The sequence below is a fragment of the Triticum dicoccoides genome, chromosome 3B (genome assembly GCF_002162155.2).
Source record: "Triticum dicoccoides isolate Atlit2015 ecotype Zavitan chromosome 3B, WEW_v2.0, whole genome shotgun sequence".
NCBI classification, from domain to species: Eukaryota; Viridiplantae; Streptophyta; class Magnoliopsida; order Poales; family Poaceae; genus Triticum; species Triticum dicoccoides.
In genome coordinates this window covers 221,382,079-221,396,267 of record NC_041385.1, presented here as the reverse complement: position 1 = coordinate 221,396,267, position 14,189 = coordinate 221,382,079, and the positions used below count along the sequence as shown (strand labels likewise).

Below are 14,189 nucleotides of genomic sequence, written 5' to 3'. Positions count from 1 at the left end.
GCGCTTACCAACAGGAATCGGGGCTGGCAGATGGACATGGGCAACATACTCCAGGATTCTTCCTCCGGAAGAAAACTGGAATACTTGGTAATGGGGTGGATCTCCGCAGGGATAAATGCTACGTCACATGTCGCCAAGGAGGGTGGCAAAGCTAAGAGGTGCAGGAGTGGGGCTGAAAGCAATAGGAACAACACCGAGAGCTCTCGGAAGGGCACTGAACTCGTGGAAGCTGGCCGCCATCTACGCACGAAACATGGCTTAGGGGTAACCAAATAAGACTATCTGCAACAACCAAATGCAGCAAGCAAGGACAACAACCAGACCCTATACTGCCGTTTTCTAACATTCAAGCGGACTAGGACGCTCTACAGCCAGACCTGCTCTGATACCAAGCCTGTGGCACCCCGGCTCAGAGAAACTGGAATGCCCCGTATTCCAGCCCAGAGATTGAGATGAAGTCTTCTAGAATACGACACTACTTATCATAGAACAAACCAGCTCTCTATTAAACACGAATATGAATACAAGGTCTCCCATATTACAATGAATAACATCGGCACAACGACACTACTCCAACCACAGTTGCTCTATGCAAGTATCATAACAACTCGAGGCAGCCGAACAACTACTGGTAGCAGAATAACTATTGGCGGCAGAACAACGAACGGAGATGATGGACTCCAATCCGCAGGGACTCTGGCTGGAATGTTTATCCTAGCTCGTGAACACAGGAACCACACCAAACAAGCAAGCAATCCAGGCACGACCTGCAAACTGGCATGACACGTCAGGTCAGTACATTGAATGTACTTGCAAGCTCACAATAACCAAAAGCAGTCAAGACAAACAATAGCATGGCATTAACAAGTTAAAGCGATCATGAACATGATACTAACAGAACAACATGGCGTGCACAAGGTGAACATGATACAACTTTAGCATGGCATAAGCATATGAACATGATGATACTACATGCAACAGGTTAACATTCGCATGCACCAACTTACTCCTGCTTGACGGTTACCTCGTAACCATCTCAGGCATCAACTTACCAACATCGGTATCCATGATACCTCCGTGATCATCTCACGATCACATAAATATCAACCAACTTCGGTATCCATGATACCTCCATGATCCTTTCTCGATCACCACCAATCTCTTTCTCATCATTGAATCGGGGTTATTATTAATCAGGTTATTATTATTGCTGGCTCACAGTGTGACCGACTACGAACTGGGCCCTTATCCGCGGGCACGGCTATCGTTAGATTTAACCCACACTTTGCATAGGTTAGCGCACTGTACCCACACAACGGAACCCATGGCCTTGCACTCCCATACGTGTGGACCAACAGTGTTCCAACAAAAGCGATCTACTACCATGACACTCTCCCGGCCACTCCGACCAACTCCCCTTTGGTATAAGTCATGGGTGGCCCCGTGCCTACCAAAGGCATCAACGACCATCGTCATGGCAAAACATAAACGGCCCCAAATGGGGACAAGGTACCAGAACAACAACGGGCACACAAGGCTTATGTCCGCCTACCTGACCAGGGTAGCGCACGCCCATAACGTTCCCTCGTTGGAGGCACCGGTGAGAGGCATGAAAATAGACCCAGTTAGGTCCTTCCCATAAAGGCAAGTGTGGTTGCACTGGTCAGCTCGATTCAGTGGCACCATGACTTAGCCAACAGTTGTTCAAGTTCATTTTTATCCGGTTAAACTTGAATGCAATAAGCTGAGCCATATTAAAATCACGTGATGCAACTACCATGATACCAACATGAGCATGGATGTGCAATCAAAATAAATCATCGAGCATAGGACAATGAAAAATATATCCAACTGAGCATGGCATAACGACGAGCATGATCATAACACTACACATGAGCATAGCATGACTACTATCAATCAGAAACAAATATCATGCAAGAACATAACAGTAATACTACCAAGTGAGCATGTAACCAACTAGATGCAACGGAACAAGCATAGCAACAGTACTGAATAACAGACTAAGCATGCATCCGAAGAACATCACTACTACCAGCATGTATTACCACTAACAAGCATGACATGTGAAAGTGATACTAGCAAGTAGCACCAGATAACACGATGCATCATAACATAGCATGAATGTGGACCTGAATCCACGAGCATAACCGAAACAATGACAGTAGCAGCAAACAAACAAGCAGATAACAGGGAGACTTTTATTAAATATTCAAGTTCAAAACCAAGGCTACTGCATGACTATCATGCAAGTGGTTGTTGTGGCTTGCCTGGGGGTGACAGAGACTCCGGGAAGAAGTGCGGTGAAGCCGCGGAAATGAAACACCGGACGTTTCTCTCTCGAAGGGGGCTGATTAGAAGCAAGGGCATCATGGTCATTTTCACAGTGTGAACACCTTATGAAAATGTTACCAACAGAAGGAGCTCGACGAGATGAAGACGTGAGCATTGGTTTCACCTCGATCGGAGCTACGGTTGAAAAGTTATAAGGGTTTGAACACTAGGGACCAATATGTAAAAAAGAACTCCTACAAACAAGTCCCTAGAGGAAAAACAGAAAACGCATTTCTGAGAATACGCTTTTAGAATAAGAAAACATACTCTGAGCCGCATTAGAAATGAAATACACTTTCACAGTAGAGAAAGCGTATTCTGTACTAAGGCCGCAGCGTTTTACGATTTCGCCTAACGAAAACATAAAGACGAGGAGTACATCTTCACTTAAGAGCTGGGCCCGGGGCGGGAGAGACTTACATGCGGGCCCAGGGGACAGGGGGCCAACGTGGCTCGTCTTCTTCCCCGTGCTCGCTCTGTCCCGACAGAGACAGAGGACGAGGCGAGGCAGGGCGATGGCCTATGGTGGCCCGGCCGGCTCCGGCCACCGGCAGGCCGCGAGGACCTTCCGCATCCATTCAGAGGAGCGGAGGCCGCCAGGGAGACCTGGAACGGCGGCGACGGACGGCGACCCTAGGAGGACAGAGAGGCGGTGTGCGGCGGGGTTGCAGGCTATGCGGGCCGTCCCCGGCGAGGGAGATGGGTTGGGGCGGTCGGCGGGAAGGAGAGGAGGCTCGTGGTGGTGGTGGAAAGGCGCGAGGATGCTCGAGACGGCCGGACGACGAGGTGCCCGAATGGTGGAGGCGGCGGACGGACTAGGGGCTCACGACTAGAGGGGCTTCGGCGACGAACTGGAGAGATGGGGCGGCTCGCGGAGACGAGGGTCTGCTCGTGGAAAGCTCGGGAGGAGAGGAGAGGGGCTAGGCACGTCGGAAACGGGATGAGACCGGGGCGGCCATGGCGGACAGAGGCGAACTCCGTGAGATGTCGTTGCTCTGGTGGATTAGGAGGGATGAGGAGGGGCTTGGGAGCTGCGGAATACCTTGGGGGTCCTTATATAGGCCGAGGGGAGGGCTCGGGGAGGCTCTAGAGTGCTCCAGCTCCGTGCCAATGGAGCTGCAGAGGACGAACACGTCACGGGGAGCTCGACGGCGACCACACCGCAGTGACTCAGGGCGGGGCAGCGATGCAGAATGATGCAGGGGCTCACGGGCTAGCTCCAGGACATGAATTGAGGTCGAGACGACGAGGGAACGGACGAGAACAGGGGCGGGAATACTCCAGCGCGCGTGTTTGGCTAGTCGTGGCCCGTGGTCACCGCGTGAACTGGCATACACGGTGCCAGGTGATCGGCCACATCATATCTACTGGATAGACCATCGTGCCCTTAGTTCAAATGAGTAAACAACTCGGTCCAGGGGCAAAGAAGTGATTTGCAGGTTGATCCAAAATATATGAACAACAAGGTGTTTGTGTTGCGGGGAGACGAACACAGGAGGAGGCAGAGGCTGGGCTTTGGCATGGTGTGATCACACACTAAGATAAACACCTCTGCAAATTTGCAGCTCATAAGGATGAAGATAATTGGTACTTGCTGTAGAAACCACTATAATGGCCAGAATTAGAGATTTGGATGATGCACTCACATGAAGATGCAAGTTGAGATGAAATTGGGCTTGGCCCAATGATTTGAATATATTAAGATGCTCAAAAAGTTTCATGCCATTTGAGTGAGCCAAAGTGGCACTTGCTTCACAAAGCATCTCTCTGGACAGAATTTTGAAAATATTGCACAGTGTAAATGAAGTAATGGATTGAGCCAAAACTTGGTGGAGAGAGTTGATATGGATAGGAGAATGCCCTGGAAAATTTGCAGCTTAAATGGAGCAATACAAAATATAGTTGCTTCACAAACTGAAAATCTGACCAGAAACCAAGATTCGGAGTTGTGCTCACATTAGAAAGGTTACATGAGCTCAAATTTGGTGGAGCGTGATGATTTGATCATATGAGCAAAATTTTAACTCATTTAGATATTCCTAGCTAGTACTTCCTTCATAATGACTTCCCTCAGACAGGAACTTTGAAAATTTGCTCAGGAATATTTACTAGGCAAGTTGAGTTGAATTTTGGCATGGGGCGATTATATGGACATGAAAAGATGTCAAAAAAGTTTGAGGTCAATTGGGCAAAGGTAAATAGCACTTGCTTTTGCAAAGTGCCATTTAGGGCAGAATAGAAAAAGAATTATTGGAGGATGATTTTTGAACATGGCAATGAAAAGTTTTGCCATATTTGAGCAAGATAGGACCCAAAAAAATTATGAGAATTATTTGGGATTTTTTTGAGTGATAGAAATATAGGTTGCTTTACAACCTAGGGTAAATAGGATAATTCCTTTATCAAAAAAGGAATATTCCCAATAAAAGAATATTGGGATTTGGGCTAGGATGAAAATGACATGAGCTAGGGATGGTTTTGGGGATGACAATCCACTATAAAACCTAGGAAGACATGATCTTCCCAAGTTTTTGGAACCACATAGCCACAAAAAAGCAAATCAAATCAAGAAATCAAAGAAGAAAGAAAAGGGCAAAATCAGGGTGTCACACGGGCGGGGTCTCGAACGCGTACGACGACGACGTCGCATTCATCGGTAGCCAACAAACTGGGTCAGAACGGAGGAAACAACATCGTGTTCATCGGGAGACAACCGGCTGGTTTGAAATATGTCTTGTTCATTGGGAGCCAACCGGCTTGGACGGAACAGCCGAAACGAGGTCTGAAGTACCACAGAATGGAGGAAAACAGCCTTTTGTTCGACCGCGTATGACTGAAACGGGGTCTTGTTTATCGAGAAGGGTCTGACGTACCGCAACATAGAAGAAATGGCCTTCTGTTCGAGTGCTACTGTCAAAACGGGGTCCTGTTGATCGGGAGAGGTCTGGCGTACCATAAAGCGGAGGAAACGGACTTCTGTTCGAACGCCTACGGTCGAAACAGGGTCCTGTTCATCCACTGTCGACTTCCTCTAGGCTCCACTAGCTAATGTTCATCCACGGGCTACTGTTCATCCAACCTCCACGGGGTTCTCTTCATCCACACCCAACCGGCTAGGGTGCGGCGGCCTCCTCGGGGTCCTGTTCATTCAGCGGCAACCAAGAACTATTCATCCATGACCAGCTAACCGGCTCGACTCACCACGTCTCAACTCGTTCTACATATCACGTGTGCGGTAGCAACGGTCAGTGTTCATCGAGAGGCAACCCTGCGTCTCGCACGAGGGCTTGATCGGCTTTAGTAAGCAGCAGTTGTGATTGATCACTCGGGTTCAGTTAACAGCCAAGGGATCGATCGCTCGGGTTCAATAACGTAGCTTGTGTAATCACTCGGGTTCAGTAAGTGAACGCCTTGCTCGGGTTCAGTTAGAGCCAACGCCTCGCACACACGCACGTATGTATGAGAGAAAAACGCGCAAACCACAGTGCATCGCTCGGCCTCGACCACCCACCATAACCGGGAACTCTGCAAAATTTTCCTCACCCTTGCTTTTACCATGATTTCTCTTGTCGTGGACGGCCCAAAGATTTGAAGGAAATATGCCCTAGAGGCAATGATAAAGTTATTATTTATTTCCTTATTTCATGATAAATGTTTATTATTCATGCTAGAATTGTATTAACCAGAAACATAATACATGTGTGAATACATAAACAAACATAGTGTCACTAGTATGCCTCTACTTGACTAGCTCGTTAATCAAAGATGGTTAAGTTACCTAACCATAGACATGAGTTGTCATTTGATTAACGGGATCACATCATTAGGAGAATGATGTGTTTGACTTGACCCATTCCGTTAGCTTAGCACTTGATCGTTTAGTATGTTGCTATTGCTCTCTTCATGACTTATACATGTTCCTACAACTATGAGATTATGCAACTCCCGTTTACCGAAGGAACACTTTGTGTGCTATCAAACGTCACAACGTAATTGGGTGATTGTAAAGGTGCTCTACAGGTGTCTCCGAAGGTACTTGTTGGGTTGGCGTATTTCGAGATTAGGATTTGTCACTCCGATTGTCAGAGAGGTATCTCTGGGCCCACTCGGTAATGCACATCACTATAAGCCTTGCAAGCATTGTAACTAATGAGTTAGTTGCAGGATGATGTATTACGGAATGAGTAAAGAGACTTGCCGGTAACGAGATTGAACTAGGTATTGAGATACCGACGATCGAATCTCGGGCAAGTAACATACCGATGACAAAGGGAACAACGTATGTTGTTATGCGGTTTGACCGATAAAGATCTTCGTAGAATATGTGGGAGCCAATATGAGCATCCAGGTTCCGCTATTGGTTATTGACTGGAGACGTGTCTCGCTCATGTCTACATAGTTCTCGAACCCGTAGGGTCCGCATTCTTAAAGTTCGATGATGGTTATATTATGAGTTTATGTGTTTTGATGTGTTGAAGGTAGTTCGGAGTCCCGGATGAGATCGGGGACATGACGAGGAGTCTCGAAATGGTCGAGACGTAAAGATCGATATATTTGACTACTATATTCGGACTTTGGAAAGGTTCCGAGTGATTCAGGTATTTTTCGGAGTACCGGAGAGTTACGGGAATTCGCCGGGGAGTATATGGGCCTTATTGGGCCATACAGGAATAGAGTAGAGAGGCCAAAAGGAAGGAGGCACACGTGCCCCCTCTGGTCCGAATTGGACAAGGGGTGCAGCCCCCTTTTCCTTCTTCCTTTCCCCTTCTTTCCTTCTCTCCTACTCCTGAAAGGAAAGGGGAATCCTACTAGGACTTGGGAGTCCTAGTAAGACTCCCCACACTTAGCGCGCCCCCTCTAGGGTCGGCCTCTCCCTCCCTCCTTTATATACGGGGGCAGGGGAACCTCTAGACACAACAATTGATCCCTTGGATCTCTTAGCTGTGTGCGGTGCCCCCCTCCACCATAATCCACCTCGATAATATCGTAGCGGTGCTTAGGCGAAGCCCTGCGTCAGTAGAACATCATCATCGTGACCGCGCCGTCGTGCTGACGGAATTCTCCCTCAAAGCTCGGCTGGATTGGAGTTCGAGGGACGTCATCGAGCTGAACGTGTGCTGAACTCGGAGGTGTCGTGCGTTCGGTACTTGATCGGTCGGATCATGAAGACGTACGACTACATCAACCGCGTTGTGCTAATGCTTCCGCTTTCGGTCTACGAGGGTACGTGGACACACTCTCCCCTCTCGTTGATATGCATCACCATGATCTTGCGTGTGCGTAGGATTTTTTTTTTGAAATTACTACGTTCCCCAACAGTGGCATCCGAGTCTGGTTTATGCGTAGATGTTATATGCATGAGTAGAACACAAGTGAGTTGTGGGCGATACAAGTCATACTGCTTACCAGCATGTCATACTTTGGTTCGGCGGTATTGTTGGATGAAGCGGCTCGGACTGACATTACGCGTACGCTTACGCGAGACTGGTTCTACCGACGTGCTTTGCACACAGGTGGCTGGCGGGTGTCAGTTTCTCCAACTTTAGTTGAACCGAGTGTGGCTACGCCCGGTCCTTGAGAAGGTTAAAACAGCACTAACTTGACGAACTATCGTTGTGGTTTTGATGCGTAGGTAAGAACGGTTCTTGCTCAGCCCGTAGCAGCCACGTAAAACTTGCAACAACAAAGTAGAGGACGTCTAACTTGTTTTTGCAGGGCATGTTGTAATGTGATATGGTCAAGACGTGATGCTATATTTTATTGTATGAGATGATCATATTTTGTAACCAAGTTATCGGCAACTGGCAGGAGCCATATGGTTGTCGCTTTATTGTATGCAATGCAATCGCCCTGTAATTGCTTTACTTTATCACTAAGCGGTAGCGATAGTCGTAGAAGCAATAGGTGGGGAAACGACAAAGATGCTATGATGAAGATCAAAGGTGTCGCGCCGGTGACGATGGTGATCATGACGGTGCTTCGGAGATGGAGATCACAAGCACAAGATGATGATGGCCATATCATATCACTTATACTGATTGCATGTGATGTTTATCCTTTATGCATCTTATTTTGCTTTGATTGACGGTAGAATTATAAGATGATCTCTCACTAAATGTCAAGGTATAAGTGTTCTCCCTGAGTATGCACCGTTGCGAAAGTTCTTCGTGCTGAGACACCACGTGATGATCGGGTGTTATAGGCTCTGCGTTCAAATACAACGGGTGCAAAACAGTTGCACACGCGGAATACTCAGGTTAAACTTGACGAGCCTAGCATATACAGATATGGCCTCGGAACACGGAGACCGAAAGGTCGAGCGTGAATCATATAGTAGATATGATCAACATAGTGATGTTCACCATTGAAAACTACTCCATCTCACGTGATCATCGGACATGGTTTAGTAGATTTGGATCGTGTGATCACTTAGATGATTAGAAGGATGTCTATCTAAGTGGGAGTTCTTAAGTATTATGATTAATTGAACTTTAATTTATCATGAACTTAGTCCTGATAGCATTTTGCAAATTATGTTGTAGATCAATAGCTTGCGTTGTTGCTTCCCTATGTTTATTTTTGATATGATCCTAGAGAAAAACTATGTTGAAAGATATTAGTAGCAATGATGCGGATTAGATCCGTGATCTGAGGTTTATCCTCATTGCTGCACAGAAGAATTATGTCCTTGATACACCGCTAGTTGACGGACCTATTGCAGGAGCAGATGCAGACATTATGAACGTTTGGCTAGCTCAATATGATGACTACTTGATAGTTTAGTGCACCATGCTTAACGGCTTAGAATCGGGACTTCAAAGACGTTTTGAACGTCATGGACCATATGAGATGTGCCAGGAGTTGAAGTTAATATTACAAGCAAATACCCGAGTTGAGAGATATGAAGTCTCCAACAAGTTCTATAGCTAAAAGATGGAGGAGAATTGCTCAAATAGTGAGCATGTGCTCAGATTGTTTGGGTACTACAATCGCTTGAATCAAGTGGGAGTTAATCTTCCAGATAAGATAGTGATTGACAGAGTTCTCTAGTCACCATCACCAAGTTACTAGAACTTCGTGGTGAACTATAGTATGCAAGGGATGACGAAAACGATTCCCGAGCTCTTCGTGATGTTGAAATCGACGAAGGTAGAAATCAAGAAAAGAGCATCAAGTGTTGATGATTGACAAGACCACTAGTTTCAAGAAAAGGCAAAGGGAAAGAAAGGGAACTTCAAGTAGAATGACAAGCAAGTTGTCACTCCCGCGAAGAGGCCCAAAGCTGGACCAAAGCCTGAATTGAGTGCTTACACTGCAAAGGAAATGGTCACTGGAAGCGAAAATGCCCTGAATATTTGGTGGATAAGAAGGATGGCAAAGTGAACAAGGGTATATTTGATATACAGGTTATTGATGTGTGCCTTACTAGTGTTTATAGTAGCCCCTGAGTATTTGATACTTGTTCGGTTGCTAAAATTAGTAACTCAAAAACAGTAGTTACATAATAAATAGAGACTAGTTGAAGGGGAAGTGACGATGAGTGTTGGAAGCAGTGCAAGATTGATATGATCATCATCACACACTCCCTATACTTTCGGGATTAGTGTTAAACCTAAATAAATGTTATTTGGCGTTTGCGTTGAGCATGAATTTGATTTGATCATGTTTATTGCAATACAGTTATTCATTTAAAATCAGAGAATAATTGTTGTTCTATTTACATGAATAAAACCTTCAATGGTCATACACCCAATAAAAATAGTTTGTTGGATCTCGATCGTAGTGATACACATATTCATAATATTGATGCCAAAAGATGCAAAGTTAATAATGATAGTGCAACTTATTTATGGCACTGCCATTTGGGTCATATCGGTATAAAGCGCATGAAGAAACTCCATAAATATGGATTTTCGGAATCACTTGGTTATGAATCATTTGATGCTTGCGAACCGTGCCTTTTGGGCAAGATGACTAAAACTCCGTTCTCCGGAACAATGGAACAAGCTACTGACTTGTTGAAAATAATACATACTGATGTATGCAGACCAATGCGTATTAAGGCTCGTGGCGGGTATCGTTATTTTCTGACCTTCACAGATGATTTGAGCAGATATGGGTATATCTACTTGATGAAACATAAGTCTGAAACAGTTGAAAGGTTCAAAGAATTTCAGAGTGAAGTAGAAAATCATTGTAACAAGAAAATAAAGTTTCTACGATCTGATCATGGAGATGAATATTTGAGTTACGAGTTTGGCCTTCAGTTAAAATAATGTGGAATAGTTTCACAAACTCATGCCACCTAGAACACCACAGCGTAACGGTGTGTCCGAACATCATAACCGCACTTTATTTGATATGGTGTGATCAATGATGTCTCTTACCGGTTTACCAATATCGTTTTAGGGTTATGCATTAGAGATAGCTGCATGCACGTTAAAATAGGGCACCATCTAAATCCGTTGAGACGACACCGTATGAACTATGGTTTAGCAATAAACCTAAGTTGTCGTTTCTTAAAGTTTGGAGTTGCGATGCTTATGTGAAAAAGTTTCAACCTGATAAGTTCGAACCCAAATTGGAGAAATACGTATTCATAGGATACCCAATGGAGACTGTTGGGTACACCTTCTAATCACAGATCTGATGGCAAAATATTCGTTGCTAAGAATGGATCCTTTCTAGATAAGGAGTTCTCTTGAAAGAAGTGAGTGACAGGAAAGTAGAGCTTGATAAGGTAATTGTACCTTCTCCCGAATTGGAAAGTAGTTCATCACAGAAATTAGTTCCAGTGATTCCTACACCAATTAGTGAGGAAGCTAATGATGATGATCATGAAACTTCAGATCAAGTTACTAAAGAACCTCGTAGGTCTTCAAGAGTACGGTCCGCACCAGAGTGGTACGGTAATCCTGTTCTGGAAGTCATGTTACTAGACCATGATAAACCTACGATCTATGAGGAAGCGATCATGAGCCCAGATTCCGCGAAATGGCTGGAGGCCATGACATCTGAGATAGGATCCATGTATGAGAACAAACTGTGGACTTCTGGTGGACTTGCCCGATGATCAGCAAGCCATAGAAAATAAATGGATCTTCAAGAGGAAGACGGACGTTGATAGTAGTGTTACTATCTAGAAAGCTTGACTTGTCGCAAAAAGGTTTTCGACAAGTTCAAGGTGTTGACTACAATGAGATTTTCTTAACTGTAGCAATGCTTAAGTTTGTCCGAATCATGTTAGCAATTGCCGCATTTTATGAAATCTGGCAAATGGATGTCAAAACTGCATTCCTTAGGGTGAAGTTGCTTCGTTCATGTTAGCACTCTCATTGAATTGATTATCCACCACTTCTCTTGGGGAGAAGTTGCTTCGGTCATGTGGATAGAAACCTTCTTCAATGATTCTCCAAAGATTAGTATTCACATGATTTAAATGATGCTTGAAGAGATACACCCAAGAATCACAATCCTCATTTTTCACAATCTTAGGAGGAGGACCGGCATGATTTAAATGAGTAGAGGGAATCGGTCCTCCATAAGTTGGATGTTCCACATGGGCAAAGATGCCGGTGCCATTTCTACCACTAGTAGAAGGACCCTTCTCACTATTAGCTTCCCCCTTGTCGGAGTTAGCATCCGTCACCTTGTTAGTGGGATCACCCACTTTCAACGGCGAGGTAGGTAGTTTAAGTCCTTCTAAGAATTTATTAAACACGCTTTCTACCGTGGTTGTCATGGAGGTTTTCAATGTGTCCAAGGCCACATTGAATTCCTCACGGGACACCACGGTTTCCCCATCACCCATACACCAGATCGGATTCACACCGGAGTGCTCCTCCTCCCCATGGTCTACGGTGTCAACCATACTCTTCGGACGACAAAGTCCTTAATAAAGAGACGAGGCTCTGATACCAATTGAAAGGATTGATATAGTTGACTAGAAAGGGGGGTTGAATAGGCAACTAACAATTTTTAGCTTTTCTTTACCAAATTAAACTTTGCAACAAAGTAGGTTGTCTAGATATGCAACTAGGTGAACAACCTATATGATGCAACAACAACAAGCACACGAGCAAGCAAGGGATACAACACAAGTAAGCTTGCAAAAGTAAAGGCGCGAGATAACCAAGAGTGGAGCCGGTGGAGATGAGGATGTGTTACCGAAGTTCCTTCCTTTTGAGGATACGTCTCCGTTAGAGCGGTGTGGAGGCACAATGCTCGCCAAGAAGCCACTGGGGCCACCGTATTCTCCTCACGCCCTCACACAATGCGAGATGCCGTGATTCCACTATTGGTGCCCTTGAAGGCGGCGACCGAACCTTTACAAACAAGGTTGGGGCAATCTCCACAACTTAATTGGAGGCTCCCAACAACACCACAAAGCTTCACCACAATGGACTATGGCTCCGAGGTGACCTCAACTGTCTAAGGTGCTCAAACACCCAAGAGTAACAAGATCCGCTAGGCATAAGTGGGGGGAATCAAATCTCTCTTGGTGGAAGTGTAGATCGAGGCCTTCTCAACTAATCCCGAGCAAATCAACAAGTTTGATTGGCTAGGGAGAGAGATCGGGCAAAAATGGAGCTTGGAGCAACAATGGAGCTTAGAGGTGGAAGAGGTAGTCAACTAGAGGTAGGAGACACCCCTTTTATAGCTATGGAAAAGATCCAACCGTTATCCACATGTCCAGCCCGCGACATGCGGTACTACCATTCCAGGAACGCGGTACTACCGCAAGGCCACGTAGTACTACCGTGAGGGACCACGGTACTTCTGCGGGAGCAGCAGAGACTAGGACATGCCTGACTAAGAGCAGTACTTCCGCGAGCGCGGTACTACCGCTCCCCCTTGTGGTACTACCGCGGGAGGAAAGTCCTAGCCTACGAAGGGCGTGGATGAATAAAAATACATCCGTGCCTACTTCCGCTGGAAAAGAAACAGTGCAAATATCCGACGCGGTACTACCGCTAGGGAGTGGTACTACCGTATGGCAGCTGAACCAGGCCGCGCGCGGTACTACCGCACATGAAGCACGGTACTACCATGGAGGCACGGATGCAAAAAATTACATCCGCTCCTACTACCGCGACGCAGCGGTACTAGGCATGAGGGCCACGGTACTACGACTCCAGGGGAGCAGTACTACCGTTGGCACCCGCGGTACTACCGCGCGCGACGTGCGGTACTACCGTGTGGGCGTGGATGTAAAAAATTACATCCGCCCCTACTACCGCACCGCAGCGGCACTAGGCCTGAGAGCCACGGTACTAAGACTCCAGAGGAGCGGTACTACCGTGGGCTCCGGCGGTACTACCGCAGGTGCTTGCGGTACTACCGCTCCAGAGAGCAGTATTGCCGCAAGTTCAGCAGTAGCCGCCAGGATAAGCACAAAGAGGATAACCGAGGGAAGCTCCAAAGTGCAAGGGAAAGGTGGAGACAAGGAGGGAAGCGTGTACGTGATGATTCCACCCGAACCTTTCCGATGCGGACCCCCTCTTAATAGTACGGCTCTCCTATGATTCAAATCCACCAAAAAGAAACGTAGAACAATGCCGTCTTCAATAGTCTTCGAGGGGCACCGAATCGTCTCGTGCCTAGTGATGAAGCGTCTGAGAAACCCAAGGCACACGATTAGTCCGCAAAAGCATTGTCATCAATCACCCAAACACCTTAGGGATAAATATGCCCTTACAATCTCCCCCTTTTTGGTGGATTGATGACAATACGGGATTTGCCCAAAAAGGAGATAATATTGAGCAGAGGCAAACCCCTCCTCTCTAGAATATAGACGGGCTCCCCCTAGATGTGTGCAATCTAGATGGATGCTTTGG

The 14,189-nt window shown here is 46.1% G+C and overlaps 1 long non-coding RNA gene across 1 annotated transcript; it reads right to left on the bottom strand.

Moving 5' to 3' along the window:
* Positions 1–485: 485 nt before the first annotated feature.
* Positions 486–3,523, bottom strand: LOC119275598. The gene is made up of 2 exons (XR_005135790.1): positions 2,773–3,523; positions 486–774 (listed from the first exon to the last, which is right to left on the bottom strand). It is a non-coding gene; the product is annotated as an uncharacterized LOC119275598 (long non-coding RNA).
* Positions 3,524–14,189: the final 10,666 nt, after the last annotated feature.